The sequence below is a fragment of the Andrena cerasifolii genome, chromosome 16 (assembly GCF_050908995.1).
Source record: "Andrena cerasifolii isolate SP2316 chromosome 16, iyAndCera1_principal, whole genome shotgun sequence".
Lineage (NCBI taxonomy): Eukaryota > Metazoa > Arthropoda > Insecta > Hymenoptera > Andrenidae > Andrena > Andrena cerasifolii.
The window spans coordinates 7,562,935-7,585,395 of record NC_135133.1 but is presented as its reverse complement, the minus strand read 5'-3'; the positions used below and the strand labels follow the sequence as shown (position 1 = coordinate 7,585,395).

At 49.6% G+C, this 22,461-nt stretch overlaps 1 long non-coding RNA gene across 2 annotated transcripts in view; it reads right to left on the bottom strand.

Moving 5' to 3' along the window:
- The window catches only part of LOC143377663 (uncharacterized), a 136,923-nt gene that overhangs the window by 24,009 nt on the left and 90,453 nt on the right, over positions 1 to 22,461 (bottom strand). For both annotated transcript variants that reach the window (XR_013087383.1, XR_013087384.1), the window contains one exon: positions 9,497 to 9,721. This is a non-coding gene — a long non-coding RNA (uncharacterized LOC143377663). The remainder of the gene's footprint in view (positions 1 to 9,496; positions 9,722 to 22,461) is intronic.

The following is a 22,461-nucleotide window of genomic DNA, read 5'->3' as shown; positions in this document are numbered from 1 at the left end:
ACGACGGCCGGTCGACATCCGAAGCGGCGACACTGGTGATTGACTAACGTTTAAAGGAGCAACTTGGCACAATTATCAGGCCGTTGCATAATGCGTGAGCATTACTTCTCCGGAACCGTTTTCGGTGGCATCTTCATAGCAGATGCTTCCGTGAAAATAGAAGTCAAAGTCGTCGCGATTTCGATGCGATTACAAAATCGGCGAAACCAAACGAGCAGCAAAGCATTTATTAGGTAAGAAGTTGGGAACTCGATCGAGTCGAATCGTAACGAATTTATCGCGAGTTGGACGTGTCCGACGTGTTCTCCGGCGTTGCTGCGGTTCGCGATCCCGCGGCTCGTATGAGTTTCAGCGGGAGGACGTTCACTCGCATTAACGGCTTATGGGATTCCTGCGTAACTTATTTACGATGACAAAAAAAAATCGAGGCTCCCCCGTCTGCCTATAACATACGCTCAAATCCGCTATTCTTCAATTACCGCGCATCGTCTCCCTTCTACGCGCGGAGCTTCGCCGCGGATTCTATCGTTTCGACCCTTTCCCGTTCCTCGCGTTCTCTCCCCCCCCCCTCCCCTTTATCCGTGCCCCCTCCTCCCGATCTCCTTCTCCGTGTAACCCTTTTCATCCACCAGCATAGTCCGCCGTGCATGCATCGCCCTTTCTTTCTCCGTCGAACGGCCGTGGAAGCTTGCGTGAACGCGTGAGCGCGTACACCACGGGTTAGCCGAGGGGGTCAAAGGTCGGGTACCGTGTAAGAGAAAGAAAAAGGGGTAGAGGTGGATGGGCGTGGTTCGTATTTGAAGTAGAATCGACCCTCCACCTTCTATCCCTTTCGACGGAGCCTCTTCTCCCGCCGGAGAGTGTACGTCACGGAATTCCTGTGCTATTCAAAGGAAATATCCATCGTTCCCGCCATTCCCGTGTCCGGGCAGGACCGCGGGGGAGTAACAGGCTATTCATTAATTTACGCGCTAATCGGCGCTATGAATTTCGCGCTGGCGATCTCGGGGAAGGAAAACCAGCAATTGGCCCTAGTTATGCAGAAACCTACCACCCCTCGAAATGGCAAAAAAATTAAGTAAACGCAGTATGGATCGCATAATTTTGCGTTCTTCATTTTGCGAAAAATTAGCAAGCCATAGAACACTTTCACATTACACAATTATTAAAACTACCAAGGCAAAGTTCTATTTTAGGCTTAAAAACAAAAGCCACAGAAATTGAAAAATAATATTAATTATACTACTCGCTGTCAGTATTAAGAAGGAATAAAATATATCGAATAGAAATACAGCTACTTTTCTTTAAGAATTCGAATCTTCAAACTAAAACTCAGTTTCACATCACTGAGGGTTGGTAGCTTCCTGTATAACTAGGTCCAATTGATACTCGGACGAGTGTCCCGCGGTGCGGAATGATTCGCTGAACTTTAAGCGGCAACCGTACACCGCGATTCTGGAACGAAAAATGTAGCGGAGAGAGGTGTGTGCAGACCGTCGTGTATCAAAGTTGAATCTGTTGGACTTTTTAAAGGCATCCGATCGGCGATGTCGTAATTAGAAAGGGATGTTGCGTACCGTGATCGCGCCGGCAATACCGAGGATCGTTCGTGCACGCTCTTCTAGCCTTCGGAGGTACCAAGCGGTTCCCCGATTCCCGCCTGATATTTAAACAGCTATCGCGATCGAATTGATATCTTTTTAACAGGCGAGCATTTACCGAGACACTCGAGCGCCGTAATTGATAATAAATTAGCCCCGCGCGTCAAAGGCCTGAAATCTAAACTTGAACCGTGACCTAACGCGGAAGAAGGTCCATAACCAGGGACATTTCGACGGGTATCGAGAGATCTCCGCGGAGGATCACGATGATCGTGGGCTCTTCCCACCCGCGGTGATCCCTCGGTGACAGGAGCTTCGTGTTTCCCCTTTTTTCTCTCGTTTCCCCCGTGTCATTCGAAAGGGAAGGGGTCATGAAACTCCCGCGGAGACACTCTCAGCTCTCCTTCCCTCTTTTCGCCTCGCCGCGGCCGACCCCTTCCCTCGCGCGCTTCTACTCCTCTATGCAGATTAATGGAGGGTATAAGACTTTAATTGCCGACATCATCGAGGGAAGCCGGTTGGCCGGCTGCGAGGAATCATCGTAACGAGCAGGGGAAGTATCGGAATTCCACCCACTCGTTATTTCCTCGTGACCGCGCGCCGCGGGGGTAACGTATAAACGTTTTTCCGGCCAAATTAATTGCCGGTCTTTTTACGAACGCGACAAGTGACTAAGCGGAATGCTCCGGCGGCTGGGGAGCTTTTCGGCCGTGGATCAGATCCAGCTGACGGTTCTATTCCGCTCAAGGCTGTGCCACGGATCAGAGGATATCTAAATTGGTCATCGATATTGGCCCCTACACCGTATTCCTCGTCAACGAAAATCACTTCTCTTCTGTCTATCCTCGTCCTTCGCTGCCTCCTTTTATCTCATCACTGTGCTTTTATTAAATTATCGATGCCCGTCGAGTACTCATCACCGGTCGGCCCAGCCCCGAGGGAGAAGAAAGAGGCGATGAATCGTCCTTTTGACCCGCTATCCTGACTAAATGTCTCGAGCTTAATTGTTTCCGACGATCAGACGATCGATTCGTCGCGAGACCATCGCCCTTTCTCCCTACCTTTCGTTCCGATGGATCCTCTCTGTTTGATTTCTACAAGGCTGGGCGAAAGAAGTCCCCGCGGCATCCACGGAATCCGAGTCGCGCCAGGCACGTCGATAATTATCGATCGTCGTCGTGGACACTCTTGTCAACCCGAGTGAAGACCCCACGCTCCATGCATTTTCATGGCTGTGAGATCCTGTCGCGTGTTTGGCGGTTTTGCTCTCGCTATGGGAGGACGGTTAATTCTTGTATTCGTCGGGCGTTTCAACTTCAGCGCTGAATAAGTTTTTCAACTTTAACTGTAATTTTATCTTTCACTTTCTTCCACGTAGAGAAAAGTTCAAGTTAAAGTTGAAAACTTTATTCGACACTGAAGTTGAAACGCTCGACGAATAAAAACATTAACTTTATTCGTCGAATAATCTAAAGTTAAAGTAACTTTTATTCCATCCGTTATTTAAATATTTTTTTATTTAGATAATGCAAAGTTTATTGAAGATTTTTAACTAAGATTACTTTATTTAATATTTTAAATTAAAAGCAGTGAAAAGTACTTAATCTTCACATTTTATGCAAGCAGGTGTCCTAATATACGTATACGATCGGCAGTGTGCATGATGTTGAAGTTTTTGATCTTATGAAGAGTGTGAAATTGATCTTTGGGGCTCTGCGATATTAGAAGACTCTTTTTCGAGGATGTTACTTGACTTCCAACTCAAATCTCAAATTAAATGTAACATCACGTTCAAAATCCGCTTTGGAATCTTTTCCACGAACACTACCATTGGCGCAAGAGATTCGCCACGCCAAATCAGCGAAGGAATTCAATTTGCAGCCATCTACCCGTTTTAATTACGTCGGCACAGGGAACAGCGGGCTTAATTGTAGCCAAGAAACGGCTCCATAAATAATTCACCGTCGATCGGTCCCGATGTACGTACAAGCGTCCCGACTATTTAACAGTCCGTAGAAAGTCTGAATATCGAGGCAATCGCCATTACACATTTCCTCCGTCACGTACCTTGACAAGGTAATGGTGCACAGGGATTAACCAACACCTAACGCGCCGGCAACGACAGATAAATTAGCGATGCTCGCATTGTGGATGGGGTAATAGACGTCGCGGTGCTGACATTTAAACCGCGACAGTGCAACCTGCCTCTGTTGTAATACTTGGGTGCTGCGCAGCTCGACGCGAGCCGTTAGCGGCTCCATTTTCCGCTTTTCTGCGGCACAATGGGCCGTCTCGTTAGACAATCAGCGCCCGGAACGCAGAGGAACGAGGGAGAAAAAAAATCGCCTCGGCATCGACCTTTTTCAGCCACGTCAGTCAAACGCCTCGGACCGCGCGGCAAAAAGACCCCTAATTGCCGTGCGCGCGAAATGTTGATTGGAATATTCATGACCGTACGCGATAAAGTTGATTTATTATCCACAAATTAATTAGGCACCTCTCGTAATAGGGACAGACGCGTTAGCTCGAGAATGCGATGGAGGAGACGTATAAATTAGCCGAAGATCTCTGCTGGTGAACGCGGTGTTCGCGCTATCATCTTCTGCTTCATCCCTTCTGGGAATTTCGGAAATTTCTGGATGCTGGACTGGATGGCTTGGACATTTCTTGTGTCGGGAGGTAGCAAACGGCCCTCTTTGACGTTGGAAATTGACAGGAGCAGAGGAAGAATTGGTGCGGGTGGATGTATAGCAAACTATTTGAGTGATCAAGAATTGAGTGACCATCATCGCTTTTAGATCGTCGGAGCCGTCCGCGACAGGAGAAGGAGGCGATGATAACGAGTAGTCGAAGTGAAGGGAAATCGAACATGGTCTCATTAACGTCTCCGTTTTTGTTCCATGGCGATCGTGATTCGAAACGTTGCGAAATAATCGTGGCATCCTTAATCTGAGATCACCGAGGCGCATCAAAGTTACCGATGGAATATCATTACGATCGTAGAGATTCCCCTGTTTCCATCTTTCTCTGGCTGGTGCACGTCCGAGGTCCGAGCGCAATTTGTAGGAGCGAGACGGACGACTAATGATAGTCCAAGTAGAAATATATTATAGATGATGCCGCGGGATAACGTAATGAGTAAAACGTGGCCTCGCCGGAGAATTTAGCGGGCGCCCCATTACAACCCCGCGAGAACGCTCGGGTTGCGTCGAGGAAGCCCTTTCGAGAACGTGAGCGCACCTATCGCTCAAATTTTCCACAAGCTTGAGGTTTAGAAAGCAATTTGCCTGCTCGATGAGATTCAACTTGATTAACCCATGCTACTCGTCTCTATTTCCGTATCACTTATGCCACCTTACTCTACTTACAGTACGACTTATCGCGTATTTATCACTGACACTGTAAACGTTTCCCTACATCCCCGATATCAAATCCTCCAAATCACCAGTTTCCAAGAACGTCAGAATAATTCTTGCATCCTCAAAAGTTCGTCCCTTATTCCTACCAGCCCAACGAATCAGCAACCTCCGCTCGATCAAAGTGCCCACATTCCCCGTGTCTTGTCCAAGCCGTGCAACATTCCCCAGGCGCCTAAAGGCAGCTCAAACACCTGGACTAGCGTATCCACGGTAGCTACTCGCGGAGCTTCTAGGAACTTGGCAGCGGTGGCCGTCGGAGGGCATCCGAAGGGGGCCTGGGATAAGTCGCGGAAAGGATGGAGGGAACAGATCGCTACTCGTCTCACAACGTCTTCCAAGCGAGGTCCCCGACGAGGTGACAGGAGGGCAGCTATTCACGCGCGCGCTCGAGGCGTGTACTCGCGGCGTTACCTGTTTCCATGGCCGGGACAGGTGAGTTACAGGCTGCCTTTCCACGATCGTCCTACGTAGCCCCGGCTCGTCGCCGTCGCCGGTCCTCCTGGGCGAATAAAACCGCGCGTATGGGCCTGACCGTCAGGTATGTATCGCCTTGAACGGGCACCCGACGCTGACCTCCGACCCACGGGGGACGCGCAGGTGAGGCGCGATTTTTGAAACGACCTTTCCCGTTCCTCGTGTATGTACACGCGCGGCCACGATATCATGAGAACGCTGGAGGACAAGGGGAGGTGAGGCCCAAGGCGGCGTTTGCCGATTGGTCGACGCCGTCCCCTTCGCAGCCAGTGACGAGAATGGAGGCCATCCTGACCCACTCCCACCGCGCCTAGTTTATTCTTACCTTTCCTTGCCTTTCCTTTCCTTTCCTTGCCTTTCCATTCCTTTCCATAATCCGCGCCGTGTCGCCGCACACTCCCTATCCCCTCGCTGGGCGGACGCGACCACCCCGCGGCCACCTGTGTCGCGGGGAGTCTAATAGGGGCGAGGGGAGACTCCAGGTCCCTTGGGGACCTCGATAGGTTCACAGACTTTCGAGATTTGAAGGGCATTTTTCTGCCGCTTCTTTTTTCCCTTTTTCTTCTTGACGATCGCTGATGGGACCAACGTGTGGGAGTTGTAGATTGGCGAAAGAAAAGAGGAACGATGTACCTCGAAATGGAGATCGATGAACTCTGGATAATCATGAGTAAGAAAAATGAACGTTTCAGTAGGAGACACTCGAGTAGATTGTTCTCCCCCTCGGGTTGGTAAAGAAACGATTTTCCTATCGAAAGCCAAGGCGATTGTTTTCATGTTTAAACCCACCCTGCGAGGCACTTGGATAATTGCTGATGGCGGATTTTCAAGTGACAAATGACTGTCATTTCCTTGTGTCCACATCCTAAAGCTTCTTGATTGAAACATCTTCCGCCAACAATACAAACACCCTCGAGCTTCGCTCTTCGTCCCTCTCCCCGTCACCCAACGCCCACGCTCGTACACTTGTTACTCGAGACAATTCCCCGTCGCGATATTAGCGGATTAAGCGGCCAGAAAGTTTCTGCCACGCGTCATGTGTGGTCCGACTGTAACTGATTAGAGCTATCAATCTGCTCTGCTGATCCTACTCCTCCATTTTCGCGGTTAACTTCTTTGTCTCGTCCGCTGCCTCGTTCCTCCCTTTTTCCACCACGTCTTAATGCCTTCTCCCGCTAACCCTTCATCGGTCTTCCAGCCAATCTCGAGATAACGCGTTCGCCGAGGATGCCACGGTGTCGTAATGCCTCGAGCTCGCTGGAGTAATATCTCAATTAATAATGTAATTGCAGAGCGGCCGCAGGATCGTGCATGCGTGCAACGGCCATTAAGGAGCGCGCTGGAGAGGATTCTTCAGCTGGGCCTCGTTTACGCGGGTCGTCAGCGGAATTAGTGCGTTCTGCGGTCAGGCGAACGGAGAAGCGGCTGAGGACGTTCCGGCTGACGTGACGTGTCGCGTAACTGGAGGAGGCATGAATCAGGATGCTGGGAATTTTAGAGTACAGAAGGAAAGGGGAACTGGAGCGAGTGACGCGCCGATTGGAATTAGAGCTTGGATCCAATGGGACCGAAAAAGGTTGGTGATTAAATAAAATGGAAAAGGTAAGGGTCACAGTGTTACGAATATTTGCAACATTCCAGGGAATCCAGTCACGGGTACGGTTAATAATTGAAGCGTTTTTGGTGTTCCACGCACGCAAGCGGACAAACGTGCCGCTCTTCTTGCGTCGTCTCGCAGACGTGTTTGCCCGGAACGGTACTAATTGCATTTGCACAGTAATGGACGGGTCCGCGTGGCAACCGCGTGCTTTTCTTACCGAGCGAAGGAAAAAGTCTCCTCTCTAAATAGTAGGCATGCGTTTCTTGTATTTCTATTAAAGGGAACGAGCAACTACCACCTAATTGTGCTCACACCCTCCCATTATCGATACTCGTATAGCGCAACGAATTCGTACAAAATTTACAGTGCCATATTTCCTGAGCACTAATTAAAAGGCCACAAAAAGATTACCGCCAGAAATTAAAATTAAAATTCGAGCAGAATCGCGGGCGAGAGAAGGGGTCGACGAGAAAGCAAACTCCGCCAGTGGTATTACCAAAAAAATTTCACGGCGAAGCTGCTCAGTGCCGACATCATCCCACGTGTCCTCCATAAAGAACAGACCACGCTGGCGAGTCGTTAACAGCGATGAAATTCGAACGCGAAAGCGCGAAGGAGATGACGATGGCCGCGCGCGCGCGTGGACGCATCTCATTCGCCCATTAGGAAGGTATTTCACGGCGTGTCACGTTTTATGTCGGCCACGTGACTTTTCATGACACTGGCGAGTCGAGTCGGTGCAGGGCCAAAGGTCGTATCCCATTAGATTCGAGTAATTCGATCCTGTCGTTTCATTGGTCCTCGTCTTTTCTTTGAGGCTCTAGGAAACATTGTGGCACGATCTTCTTTGCTTATACAAACCGTAATATGTATTGCCAGCTATAAATTCACGTTTTAGGACGGCCGTTTCCGTAAGTTTCGCAACGCTATCGGCTGCCCCAACTGTGTAACAAAAAATTGCCGAATTCCAGGACGGGGAACTGATTTACGGTCCCCGGCGAGCGTGAAGGTCGGTTGAGCCACGAAACGCGACCCGGAACGACGTATTCTAATTTGGTTAAACTTTCATAAATGGGACAGCGGCGGACGAGACGAGTGGCCGTGTCGCAGCAGGGGTGCCCGCCGCTCTTTTAACGACTCATTTGCGTCTCCGCGGAACTTTACGGGCCGGCTGATCGATTATTTTATTTTATTTTATTCTCGACCCCTCGGTGCCCGCTGCCTTTCTCGCGCGGCCACCGTCCCGTGTGCGCGCCGTTTTATCGACGTATCGCGTTTCCGACGGGGCCTTTCGAGATTCTCGCCCTCTTCCCGCGCCGATCTCGCGTGCATCGCGATCTTTCCGTCGATGGGAAATCGTTCCGGATAATCGGCATCCACGAAGACACGAGTGATGGATTACTCGAAAGTTTTCATTGCGCGAAAGATACCGCGGGGCCATTAACTTCCCGAGCGCGTGGAGTTTGATGCGTCCTTAAAGATAAAGCGTCGAGTGGACGGGTCATAGAGCGCTGATAATTCGACGGACAGTGTTCAGGATAATAAAATAAAAAACCACGCGCCGACGCACACTGTGAAATCTTTAGTAACACTGTCCCTTCGCTTTGGACAGAATGCAGCTAAAATATGAGGAACATGATATTCATCTTGCTCCATGGATCCCTGAATTACGGAGGTTTCCTCCTAGCTCGCTGCGTCCTTATCTACGATCACCGGGTGGAAAGTAAAAGGATACTTTCTCCCCAAGGCTCAAAGTTCGAGGGTTATTTAATACTAGACCCGAGTGTAATCGGGAGTATTAAAGAAGGAAAAGGACTCTAAAGGAATCTCAAATCTCACCAAATTTACTACGCCATTAATCCAGGAATCTCATACGAAAAGGTGTATGTCTGTAGAACGTCAATTAATTACCTATATTTCGCCGAGTTTCTCATATCTGAGTATTTGAACTAATTCATATCCGATTAGGAACGTCATAAGCGCACGAACCTCGAATCTGGCCCCGGAGCAAAGATGGGCAAACATTTTATTTAAATAAAAATTTCGAATAGCGAATAAAAGTTAAAGAAATTATTATCGAATGAAAGAATTAACATTATTACTTTTATTTGACCCGTTAGATAAATCATGCTTCATTTAGTTAATGCCCAGCTGTGCCCTGAGGAGGCTTTGGGCCGCCAAAGGAAGCGTGGAAAAATGGTGGAACACGGAGAGACTCGGGGAAATGAACAGGGAAATGCGAGGACGATGGGCCGTGGGTTTCGCGGAACGCTTTATCTTTACGACACGATGAGTTTCTAGGCCCGTCCATTCGCGCCCGCCTGCTTTCCTGACAATTTTACAATTCCGCGCGCCGCGCGGGAGTGCTACAGGTTTATAGTACTTGCGTTTATAATACTTACTCGGGGTTTATGGTCGGCCGTGCGCGCGTTACCAACGACTGCTTCCTCGGCTGGACGGTCCTCGCCTCTCGATGCTGGTCACGACCGCGACAATGTCCTCTTTGAGCAGTGTGGTGACTCCGGCCTGATAGTCGCTCGAATTGCAATTCGGGTACACGGCGAAGTCAAGATTAACCTGCTTAATCGAGGTTAATTTCAGACTCTGATCCACTGAATAACGGAGACCTGTAACATGGAGATTGAAAATTCTTCGTTATTTTAGTGAATAAACTAATAAGTTTACGATAGTGCGACGAGATACTGTCGGGCTCACAAGCTCCCAGAGCTACAATTCATCTTTTGACCGAGGGAAATCACTTAGGTATTCTTCCTTTCCGGTACTTTAAAATTCCTTTTACAATTTAAGGGGGTATTCTCGAGGACGAAATCGTTCATCCTCTTTACGGACGACGCACAAAATCCTGCACAGTTTTTACCGATGAACATTATCCACGCGTATTTACTAACATTTCAGTAAGTTGTAAAAAAAATCTCAGCCATATGTAATAATAATTAGTGGAGTGGCAGTAGTGCAAGCAGAGAGATTTCAGACCGCGTTGCTCAAAGTAAAATGTGTTCCTGGGATGTTTTTCAATCCCACATCCCCCGTTCTGTAACACGTACAGCAAGTACTTCCTGTCATCGTCCTGCATGACCACGGAAAGAACGAGGGTGACGCGGCTTAATTACCGCGTATGAATGACGTCTAATTTAATTATCGACAAGCGTGTAGAACGAATTACTTCACGGGAGATTAATGTAGCGCGCGACTGGCGCGGAGAAACGATCGATCACCGGCCGATGTATCGGTACGTTCGTTTCGGGATTCTTTATTCTTCCTTTCCTTCTTTCTTCCTCTTCTTTTTTTTTTCGAATGCCACGAGTCACCCCGCGTGTCTAGCAGTCGGGAGATTATGCACGCATCGCGAACGCGAATCAGCCGTGGCTGGCACGATACCCGCTCCGTACACTTGTCCAGAATCTCGCGGGTATCGCGGTTCATTGGCGTAGACGTGTTGATCCTCCTCCACCGTCTACAGCCGACGTGCCTCGTCTGGGCCCGTCCAGCGAAATCAACGACAAACCTAAGTCATCCCCGTCGTCGGGAGCTTTCCTTGAAAAATACTTAAGGGAGACTTACGACAGACGCGGGGAACGAGAATTTGCAATCTGACAAGCTGAATTTACAACACACAGTACCTCTTACTACGAATCGAAGCAGGGTCCTGTTTCGTTCTGGGCACCGTGGTTGCAGCTGAGTGGGGCCATTTTCTTTATTTCGACAAACATTTATTATTGCCACGTGCAAGGGATGACGTTACTATGACCATGACGATATTATTCGAATGATAGGTAATGTTTTATAAAAAATGGGCGCGGTTGACGATGTAGGTGAGAATCTCCTGAATTCAGTAGTAACTTTCCATCGAGGTCAGACACGCGCGGGCAAGGGCCCGGGAATTACGCCACTGGCGGTGCGCGCCAGTTGTATGCAAATAAGCCCGGATAAAAATTGATCAACGTCAGCCACCCGATGAATCTCCGAAGCCAATCAGCGTGTCTCATTAACCCCCGCCCCCGTCGAGCAGTGCCTGTCAGTATCGAGGCGAGTTATACGTGCGTGCCCGGTCGACGGATCGCTCGGCTCGTGGAACGTGTCGCGAGCGTGAGAATCACTGCATCCCAATTGATCCTAGGGTCAATGAAGCTGTTGAATGATGACCACTGACAGGTGCATTCACGGGATTGCACGCAGTACAGCGCGCTGTATGCGAGTTTTTCGCCTCCCCGCTTCTCTTTCTTCGTCGCTCGCCACCTATTCCCTTCCTCCTTTCTATCGCAGCGGAAACTTCTCCGCATTTCTGGCTTCTCCGTTTCGGACTCCCTATACCTCAAGCAGGCAGAAAGTACCCTATCATTTTGGAGTGATTTGACACTGCATCAGTGATTACCGTACAAATAAGTCTAACTGGGAATTTCTCGACGACTCAGATTTGCAGAATTGTATACCCTACTCCTCGTTTCTTCAAAAGCTTACCCATCGAAGCTCCCCCCCTAAAACTTCACCAACGGAACCCCAACAGCTTCTGTCTTCATCAGGAGCCTCATAGTACCAACCATTTGTTTCCTTCCCGAGCCCATGCGACTCTGGAAGGGCCGTCAGTTTCCCTGCAGTTCCACAATCGCATGGAAATTAATTCCCCCGACAAGATGCTGGACTTCCGCGTCCGTCTTCCCCGTGGCAGCTGGTGATTCAACCAGCCAGCCACCCCGACGGCGTCTGACGGCCGCGCGAACCCGCGAACGTGCGGAGCTTAACGCTTTAAGTGGTACAAAGCTGTCCGCGATTGACGCCGCGTTCGCACCCGCCAGGCGTTCGCGTACCGGTAAATGCAGCCGATTCATCACGGAATCATTCGCGCCGGGAGAATTCATTTATATTAATGAATGACTTATTAATCACGGCTGACGAGTGGCCGTGGCTCGGCCGGCCCCTCGCGGGGGTATCAATTATTATACGCGCGCGTTCGCGCCCGCACAGGTGTCCCTTTGCCTGGTCGCCAGCGGAACTGTGCTCGGGGTCGTACAAGAGGAGGATTCGAATGGAACCGTGGCTTGGATTCAGATTGGGTATGAGTGGAAGGAAGCTTCGGTGTGGATCGTGGTTGCTCGAGTGGATGAAGCTTTTAATTGGAGTAGGACACTATGGAGTGGAGGAAGCCTGGGGGGTAACGATGCACTCCGTTCAAATTGACTACGACGGCTTCGAAATGACGAACATTTCTAATAAGCAATATTGCAGTATTGACTGTGAGGAGCTTGGGTGATTAGGGGTTTAGAGGTAAGGGAGGGTGCATGTCGTAGGAGTACCTATTCCACTAGGTGAGCTTTCAATATGAGGGAATGTAGTAGATGAATAGTCGAAATAGTTATTGCAGAATAGAGCCTGTATCCGAACGGAGAAGCTGACGCAAAGCTCAGCGCAGGTAGATACCTTTGCTGATTATTGATTTCAAAATTAAAATGACAGCGAAAGAAGAAAATTGCAAAGTATTATAAAATATTTGAACATTTTGTATGCTAAAGTTGACTTCTAATATCTTCTTATTCTTTTCCCAGGTTTGACGGCTTTATAACTTAAGAGATGCAAATTTATTCGTAGTATGAACATGATTAATAATAACCCTACTTAGTATATAAATGTAAATTGAGAACAAAAATAAGATAATTTAAATACACCTAAAACACCGATGACAAGTGGCACATATGCTGTTGGCGTCACGGGTGGGAAAAAGTTACAGTCAGCCTCCCCAATGCGTGTCAGCTTCAGGGGGCTGGAGTTTAACAGTACTTTGATGGAATCCTACGGCACCACGAAGCCCAGCTAAGCCCCTGAAGAATAGTTAGCTCGCGAGGGACTTTGCTGAGGAGCCGCGGTGTCCCAGGGCTCCGCGGAATGCCTGTTGCTTGACGAACCTTGAGAAATCGACTGCAGCCCCGCGATTGACAGAAACAATATGTTTCGCTGCCCCTCTTCCGTTTCAGTTTTAACGAGCTCGGCGGGACGCGGCGCGGGACCGCGAATTTGGATTTTTCCGCCGGCCGCGACGGCGCGGCTTGAGTAATGATGGATAGGAAGCGTTGAGATTTAATTTCGATGATTGGGATTGAGTAATTGGCGGTGGTTGCCAGGGGATACGCATCCAATCGATTCGTTTCTTTCAATTAGCGGGTGGTTACGCCGCGTTGTCTAACGGGGGTACCGTATGCAGGATGATCGAAGTGGAGGAACGTTAAGCTGCGAGATCCATCAGCATGTTTAGACACGATCAGAATTTATCACCTTCGCGTTAGTCAATACTAGAAGTTCTTGTATCTCCGCGGAAAAAATCTGCGCGGACAGGCACATTTGATATTAAGGAAACCTCTTGAGATATTCCTCTACGAATGCTGTCGAACTCCCTAGTGACTCTGGCAATGAGAGACTTTACATTCGCATCTCTACTTCTTCACTTCTCTCGAATATCCCAAGAACTTGTAGAGATCGCTCGACAAACCTCCGCTACCAATCATCAGATTCTTCCCCGGGCCTTACAGAAGTACCCAGGTACCTATGCCCTCGCAGAAATCCCACGGGAAGCTGCCCCCCATCACCCTAGCGGTCTTCAATTACCCCCATAACACAATGAAATATTACAATCGAATAATTTATCCGCTCGCGGCGTTAATGACGATCCTTCCCCCTCGTCCACACTAATTACGAAATAGCGAACGCGCATCGCAACGATTATCATTACCGTATCCCCCCCCCCCCTCCAGCTTTTATCCGAGAGCTCACAAAAGGGTGCCCGATGAAAGGGTTGCTAGACCTGGTAGAACCGGATGCTGATTAACAGCCACCCGAGACACTAACGATCTCGCTATTACCGACGTATAAATGACGATATTAACAATCTTATAAACTGCATCGTGGGAGTCGGTCGGAGGTTGAAGCGCTCCTCTACGGGCCGCGAGTAATTAAGCTCTTAATTAAGTATTCACCGGTGCCGGTGTACGTCCCTAGAGCTTCTCTCCACCGCCGGCGTTCCGAGCTCTTCCTTAAACCGTGCGCTGAAATTTCTAGAAATCCCCGGCGATCCTCTCGCGACACCATGAATCGCGCACCCCCTCTGTGCGCAATTCGTCGCTCGATCCAGCCGCGATTGGCTAATTTGCCTGCAACTAATTCCACACTGTGATCTCGCTAGGATCCTCGCTGTTAGCCATTGAATGAAACAATCGATTTCACGCGGGCAGCCATGGACATCTAACCGTTGATTCATCGAACCGGGGAGCGCTATCGGGGGCGCATCTCTGGCATAGTTTTCAGAAGATCCGCCGCGAGATAAGCGGAAAAGGAGCTGGCGGAGTCGTCGCGCACCCAAGAATCCCGGCGATTTGATTGTCCCGCAGCGACAATGGCCGCGAGGCTGACTCGTATCGTCGATCAAAAAAAAGGGGGGACCTGCGTAATATCGTGGCGCGCAACGGCGCCCTGGAAATAATTAAAATATTTAGGCCCGCGGGTCCACGGCAAGCGGTCGCGCGCGCCTCCTTATTTCAGGAGTTACAGCGGCCTGGACGATAAAGAACGGACTGGAATGCCGTACGATCGTATCATCGCGACTTTTATGCTTTCTTATGTCGACCACACACCGGCCGGTGGCCGCGAGACGCCTCGTGACGGCAGGCTCGGGGCTTTACGTCCACGAATAGAGAGCCACTTTAAGGGTAACGCGATACGCGGGCCGAACGGAATCGAGATCAACGCTCGCGTCGAATGGCGGGAGGTTCCGATTTCGGTTGCGCATCCGGGCCCACCTGACGATATTTTCCACCGCTGGATGTTCCGATAGGAGACGGTGGGATCTGTCGAGGATTCCTGGTTTCGGTTTCATGCAGCTATCGCCTGCATTTTCAGATACTGGATATGCTAAGGATTTATTGCGTGTGCTTCAAGGTTTATCGGTTTAAGAAGTCAATCAAGTAAACCTGTGCTTTCATATCCCCAGCACAGAACTCTTCGATGCCCCTGCGAATAGCCGAGCATTAGGGAATCACCCCCAGATCGACACCCCCTTCCAAGCTCCTACGCGATGTCTCGAACCACCCAGTCATAGTTTCGCGCTGGCATCCCACGCTGCAGCACCTGGTAAAATGTTTTCCCTTCTTTCCTCCCTTTCGTTGGAGTCATCGACGGTGGAAGGGAGAGTCCGGGAATGCGTGGAGAAAGGGACGCTCGCGCCTAATGAACGCGATTCAGAACCTTCCGCGGAAGTGTCGGAAATTGAATTTCATCAAGCGGCGCGCCAGCGATTACTCGCGGGGATATGAATTGCGAGGCTGCGGCTGTGTTTACGCGCGCTCCGCGCATTGATGCCGTCAGTCAAACACGGCCAGGACGATCGGATCGAAGGGAACGTCTGGAGAAACTGAAACGTCACATCCAGTCGGCCACGCCGCCGATCAATCCGTTCCCCTCTACCTTTTCTCTCCGATCGCGACGTTTCCTCCGCAGCTTTTCTAGAAACCGCATAGTTTCTCCTCGCGTCCGACACCGAGCGCGCCGAGAAGTGTCCGCGGTATGGGAGGATTTCCCAAGCGAAATGCATTACGAGCCGGGCCCAATCAGAGCCGCGATTAATGACCGATAACTAATCGTCGCAAAAACTCGCACGAAGTAGCGGCGAAGCCATCAGCATTGTCGTTCGTTGTCCCGCTAAAAAGGGGTACAACTAATTGCCGCGTAGCCATGAATAATTCAAGCCGGGGCCAATTCGACGTCGGGGCTTGATTCATTCCTGTCTGATGGTAAAAAGCTGCAAAACACCGGCGTATCGATAGACGCGTCGATACAAAACGAGAACGTTATAAAGTAGTCCTTCTTCTCGGCGATGTTGCAACGGCGACGTGGGAGACGCAGAAGGAATGCCCGCGAAGGGAAGATGGCGGCCACGAAAATCGGTTAAGGGGAAATACCACTGTGACCGCCGGAAAAATAAGCCATTTTAAGAATTTTTTTCCGGAATAATTGACAGTTGTCATATAAAATGTGTATTATCTACTTTTAGTACCTACAACGAATACTACTTTTATATGAAAACTGTAAATTATTCCGGAAAGAAGTTCTTAAAAAGGACTTAGCTATTTATCCGGCCGTGATAGTGGTGTTCCCCATTAATTGTTGTGGATACTGTTTTTGATTAATTGAAAAGTATTATCTGAATGATCCAAGAGATTCGAATTTTTGATTGAAGGTTACATAAGAACGCGTAATGGCACATAACTGTTTCGATATCTTGAAATGTGTTATTGTTTATTGGAAAGGTTTTCGGCGACGCACGCGGCACGCGCGACGCCCTGTTAATGGAAACGGGAAGAGAAAGAATCGGATGCCACGAGTGTCGTTTCGATTTCTGCAGCTGACTCAGACGCAGCACGCGATACGTATGCAACTGCGATAGGTCGTTACCTGAACGGATTGGAAATCGAATTCGATTGGGAAGATCGAAAGTCAGTGGAAATCGTTTACACTTTTCCTTCCTCGATCATAGGAGAAACTTGGAAGGCTTCTTTTTCTATGGCGAAAGATCTACGCCTCCTTCCGGCTTTCTTGTTTACGCGGGAACAGAGACGCAGAGATTTTAAAGCACACGAATGCGGATGCGTGGACATAGGTCGCTGAAATTATTCTAGAATAAAGTGCTTGAATAAAATGACATTTTTCTCTGCAATATAATAAGAGAAGCTAACACAAGAAAACTGATATTAATAAAATCAACGGTACAGCGATAATTGAAGAGTTCTCGAAGTGCCAAAAAAATCAAACTCTATACTACTTAAGTATAATATTATAAAAATAAAATTTGATTTTTTTTTAATTTTGTCATTCACAGTTCTCGACAAGGACTCTTCAATTACTAAATCATCGCCCATGTTCGTCACAAGTAACCCGCAGCGAAATAATTCCTTAGATTGTGAAAAAGGGCACGGAGTTCAGTGAACCGTTTCCAAAAATCGACCGTTTCGCAGGCCAGGGGGGTCGATATCGCGTCGTAACCGATCTCCGGTCAAGGAGCGCGTGGGTGTGCGATCTTGTGAGTGGGGCCGCGCCGAAGATTATCTCCATTATCTTGCTCTATCGCGCACGATCCTAAGATCTCACCCCGAGATACGATCGGGCGAACGATCCACGGATCTTTCTCGCGGTGGTAGAGTAGGGCCGCGATCGGTCGCTCCATTACCGATCCTTCATCCTGATCGTGGTCCCTTTCCCTCTTATTTCGCACGAATCTCCTCCTGGCGCGATCATCTCGGATCGATTCCTAAGTAGACACATTCGAATCCGCCAATCGTCGAATCACCGCTACGTTCCCGCTCGCCACGACGCGTCCCCCGAACAATCGCTGATAAATCTGTCTGCTTGGAGTTCGACGCCGCCTGACAGCTTCGAAACTCGGACATACTTACCGGAGAGGCTCCTTTCAAGACTCATTTGTTTCGTGGTATTAAAGGTGAAAAGGTGGATACCCCTTATAACGCGTAGATAATCTTTGTATAATGAAATCGTGAATGTCATTGTGAGCGATGGTGATGTTAGCACTGCTGACGTTCTGGCAATTTCAATGAACTAGGAATAGTATCATCCTCTTGTTTCACTAATGATTAGTTTGAAATGGTAATTGAAACGAACCTAGGTAGTTCCTAATCGTTGAATCGCGCCTCTGAATCCACCAGATAATCACCTGGCTACTTTTAAAGACCGCACAATTTGCCTCACCACGTTTCACCTTTCTTCAAATTCCTCCTATCGTTGTTCGGCCATCCGTTCCACGACGAAGAAGCAAAAGCTGCCCTCTTCGTCGGGGAGGCTTCACTCGGTCCACCGTCATGCATCGGTGTATCAGCGCGTCGTCCAGGCCCGCGGTATCGGTTTGGCGATCTCCGGGCGATTTGTCAGCGGTCGACCGGTCGTGTAGCAGCTTATCAAATATATATCGAACACCGTTCCCATCGTGTATTTACTGGCGGACCCGGTGAGCCTACGTGTACGCGTGCACGTGCTTCTGGCTCGATTCGATCAATCGACGCCGAAGTATCGGTGCACTATGCCTCTCCGGGCTTTAACAATTGTCGCCTCTTTCCCTAGGATAGATTTGTGGTTACCGTGCACGATGGAATAGTCAGTCCTGAGGGAAAGACACCCAAGTTAACCGATAGGCTGAGACAGGCGACACTTGATACCCTGAATCACCTGGCTACAACGAAGGTAGCCATAAACGGGAGATATATGCCGCGTTTCTGGAGATATTAAGAGTGTTTTCCCTCGATCTGATACAAGCAGCCAGATCCTGATATTAAGAGTGACCCTGCGTCCTGGCCAATGTGAACGACATACCGTTACTTCTCCCGTGTTATAGCCCGAAATTATTTCGACTCCGTGGCAGGCCTCGGTCGACCGGTTCTCGTTATCTCGGCCGATCCGTCCGAAAACTCTTTGATTGCGAGACATTCCAGCCGAGAGCTAGGATCATCTGTAGTCAGCGAACTGGCCGATATAACGGAGCGAACTTGAAACTGTTACTCCCATAAATCGCGCATACCGAAGATTTAAGTGCTCCGATGGATTCGCCAAAATTTGGCGCGTTGCGAATAAATTTTATTGCCCCCAAGGCACAGGGCTTCGCAGATTCCATCTGAACCTTTCATCAACTATAAACTATCGACAACAGAAGACCTTCTAAGAATACAGAAACTGCCATCCTTTTTCCACCGTCTCAGAGCGCGTATCGCCCCATCGAGAGGACGCGCGAGAAGAATCCTCGCGACGCAGTCGTCCCCCGCACTCGACTCGCTCGGAAACGATCGCAATGCAGCCCAGGTCTAACTCCCCGACTTCTTTCTCACGACTAATCACGCATGATTCGATAACGAACAGCCCCGGCTAATCCCCGTTTATCGCTGCGTGCCCGTGGTCCACTGCGCTTCACGCTCCCGGCGATCTCGATAAGAGCGAGGAGGCCGAGGCGCGCAGCCGCCTTCTAAATACTGGTAATGGCGCTTAATATATCGCCGGCAGATAACAATCGTCGGAGAAACGCGGCGATACGCGCCTCCGGACTTTTACCAGGCTTTATCTGCCCGCAACGGGCCCCCTCGTATAAAGGATCGCGCGAGAAAACGAGCGAGCGCGGTGAGTTACGCCTCGGTCCTCTGTCGTTTCCCTACCCCCTCAACGCCCAGTCCCCCTTTCGGTTCCACCTCGGGGATATCGTACCCTCGGCTCACCACCGCGCCCTGCAAGACAGATTCGTCTCGCGTGCGAATCGCGAGATCCCCTTCGGATAGCCTGACGAGCCGCGCAGCCGCGTCCAACTCGGCAATTAAACGTTTCAGGGAGAGTTTAATCAGCTCACGTCGAGGAGTTCGATCTTGGAAAGGCGAGAACTTGATTGGCTCGTATAGTTAATGTGTGAAGCTTGTGGAGGTGTAGGGAGAAGAGGATCGAAAGGAAAGGCGATTTTCTGAACACGGTGTGGTTTATATCGAAGAGCTTGATGAGGTGGAGACAGGGGTAGATTTTGAGATTTCGCGCCCCTAGGCTAACAAATGTCTGCTGCCTTTTCTGTAAAAGAGTCGAGACTTTTTCAAAATTATTTCAATATGGTTACTCACATGTGAGTTTTTGTTAATTCGCTGTATGAAAAAAGGGGATTGGTTTTAAAGTTGTCACAAGCCCCTGTGTTTAAATATTTTCCAATTTCTTTCGCTGAAAATCTGCAGCTCCTGAAAATTTGTCGTTCTCTAAAATTTACCGCCCTGAAAATTTGTCTCTCCCCAACGTTCACCGCTCTTCAAAATTGTCGCCTCCCAAAATTTATCGCTCTCTAAAATTTGCCGCTCCCCAAAATTGGCGCCTCTCAAAATTACCGGTTCCCAAAACTTGTCGCTCCCCAAATTTGCCGATCCCCAAAATTGTTCTATCTCCAAAATTGCAACACCCGAAAATTTGCGCCCTGTATGACGGTACCTAACCTACCCATTTCTTTCTGTTAGGCGTTATCGATGTTTTGCCATAGGGGAAGATAAATATTTTGCATTCGTCTTTATAATTCGACGAGGAGCATGCAGATGTTTGATAGACCCCGTGGATTTTCGAGAAACTCGTAACTGCAAATTTCTGTATCACAGAAGAGAACGTAGAAGGTCGTTTTCGACCTGTGTGGTTCGCGCAGAGAAGCGCCTGCGCGGGAATCACGCTATTTACAATAGCCAAACGCAGTAAATAATCCATCGCGACTGTTACAAAACGACCGACTTCTGCGAACCGGCCGCTCCGTAATTTTCGACGTAATAAAGAATCGCATATATGGAGATTCCATTACCGGGCCCAGCTCTTTCAGGGTCGCCGGAGTATTAAGCAAATTTATACGGCATCTGGCTGTCATAAAAGACAGGCGGCACGCCGTGGCGGCTCGATCGCGTCATCGCGATCGTGCTTTCGTCGCCGCTTAGCGCGTCCCCGGATAGGATACCGGGGGGGATCGTTTTCGTAATTTCACCAGCCACCGTTCGGCGAATCGCGAAAAAAAAGGGAAGCTTCGCTAACGAGAGGAGGACACAGTAAAGGCGTATGGAAACGGCGACAGGAGGCAGCGGCGTACTTGGCGGAGGATCGAGAACGACCGTGGACGCGCGCGGATATCAATGACATCCGCGTGCATCCGCCGAGGGGGCTCGTCGCGGGGTCAAAGCATGATGGCGGCGAGGGGCGAGAAGCAGAGTGTCGAGAGAGGCGAGGAGGAGGTCAAGAGGCTGCCGGCCAACGCGGAGGTTGACGGATAAACATAATGATTTAATGACCATTTCGTACGCGAACGACACGAAATTCTATGATCGCGGCGCCTAATGACACGGCACTTGCCACGAGGCTGCAATTATTTTGCGGCACGTTGGACTCCAGTGACGTCACCGCCGGTACCTTCTCACGCCCTATGACCGTCCAACGGAGAAAGTACACTCCGCCCTAGAAGCTCCTCTTCTCTCCGCACCACCTCGCTCCCCCGATCGCTCGTATCCCGATTAACCCCCGTCTTCATTCAATTTTGCCAGGAGACTCGATCGCTGGCGTCAGATAGGGTTGCTCGGTGCTACGGCGTCCCGGGCGAGTCACGAGGGCCGATAGATCGTTGTGGCCAGCGCAGGATCTTTTGGAGCGTTCGTTACATCCTAGGCAGTGTCGAAGGTGTGCCCTGCCCGCGGTCAGGTGCGAGGTTACCGATCTCTCTCTTTCTCCCTTCGTTCCTCTGCGCGCTCCTCGTCCTCCTCGCGCTTGTGAGTAACGAGGAACGATCGCAATTTCACGGACCTGGAGAATCCCAGCCGCGCCGGGAATTCCCCTGGAGATGTCTGGGAATAGTAAAGAGGTTCGACGAAACTGGCGAAATGCTGTGCGTTTCGAATGATAATGGAGAGACTGCGAGCACGAGATTCTGCGATCAAAATGGAGCTTCGCTATTGCTGATCTGGAAAGGGAGTCACTTGAGGAGTTACAAGTTCTGCTGCTTCTGTCTGAAGGTTGCGAATCCACGATGAGATTTTACACGAGACTTTTCAATCATGGGACAAAAATCTCAGCAATAACTAAATGGAAATAATAGAAGCAGTCCCGAGAGATTTTGGAAAACATATCATAAAGCTTGTCTCACGAGAGCCTACTTTCATGAAGAAATTCATATTTGCCCGTCTCGTGAGATTAAACTCTCACGCGAGACAGGATATATTTGTCTCGTCCTGAATTTGCACCTTTAGAACGTGTGCATGTCGCGGGAGATCTCGGTTCCTTCAAAACATCAGCTCCACTGCGGCACTCCCAAGCCGAGGGACCATTGCTGTCATCTTTATGAATCAGTGACCAACCGGCGGGAATTAAAGAAACAGATTCCTCGGTTGGTCAGGAATGCGATTCGACGGAACCGTTGACCAGCCCGTGAAGAATATTCACCTGTGATCGATGTCCCGACGGTACGGCACCGCTCGATCGGCGGACGATTTAAATAAAATATCAATTAACGCCTCGCGAGGCCGCTTGAAAATCCGTATGCGTGCGCGGCCGGGGTCGTGTTCGATATAAATCAGATTGTATCACCGCCTGTGCTTCGTTAATCTCCCGGTGGATCTCGCAGTCTCGTTCGTTGGGCAATTATCGCCGATCCATCGACGCAACCAGGAAAATGTCACCGTACGCGCGCACCCGTGGAACCGTGGCTTCTACGTTGTCGTCGGTTTTTTCCTTCTTTCCACCGTCCCGACTCCTTTTTTTCCCCCCGTATCGCGCTCTCTGCGCCACGGCGGATAATTACATCCGAGCGGCGAGAAATTCGATT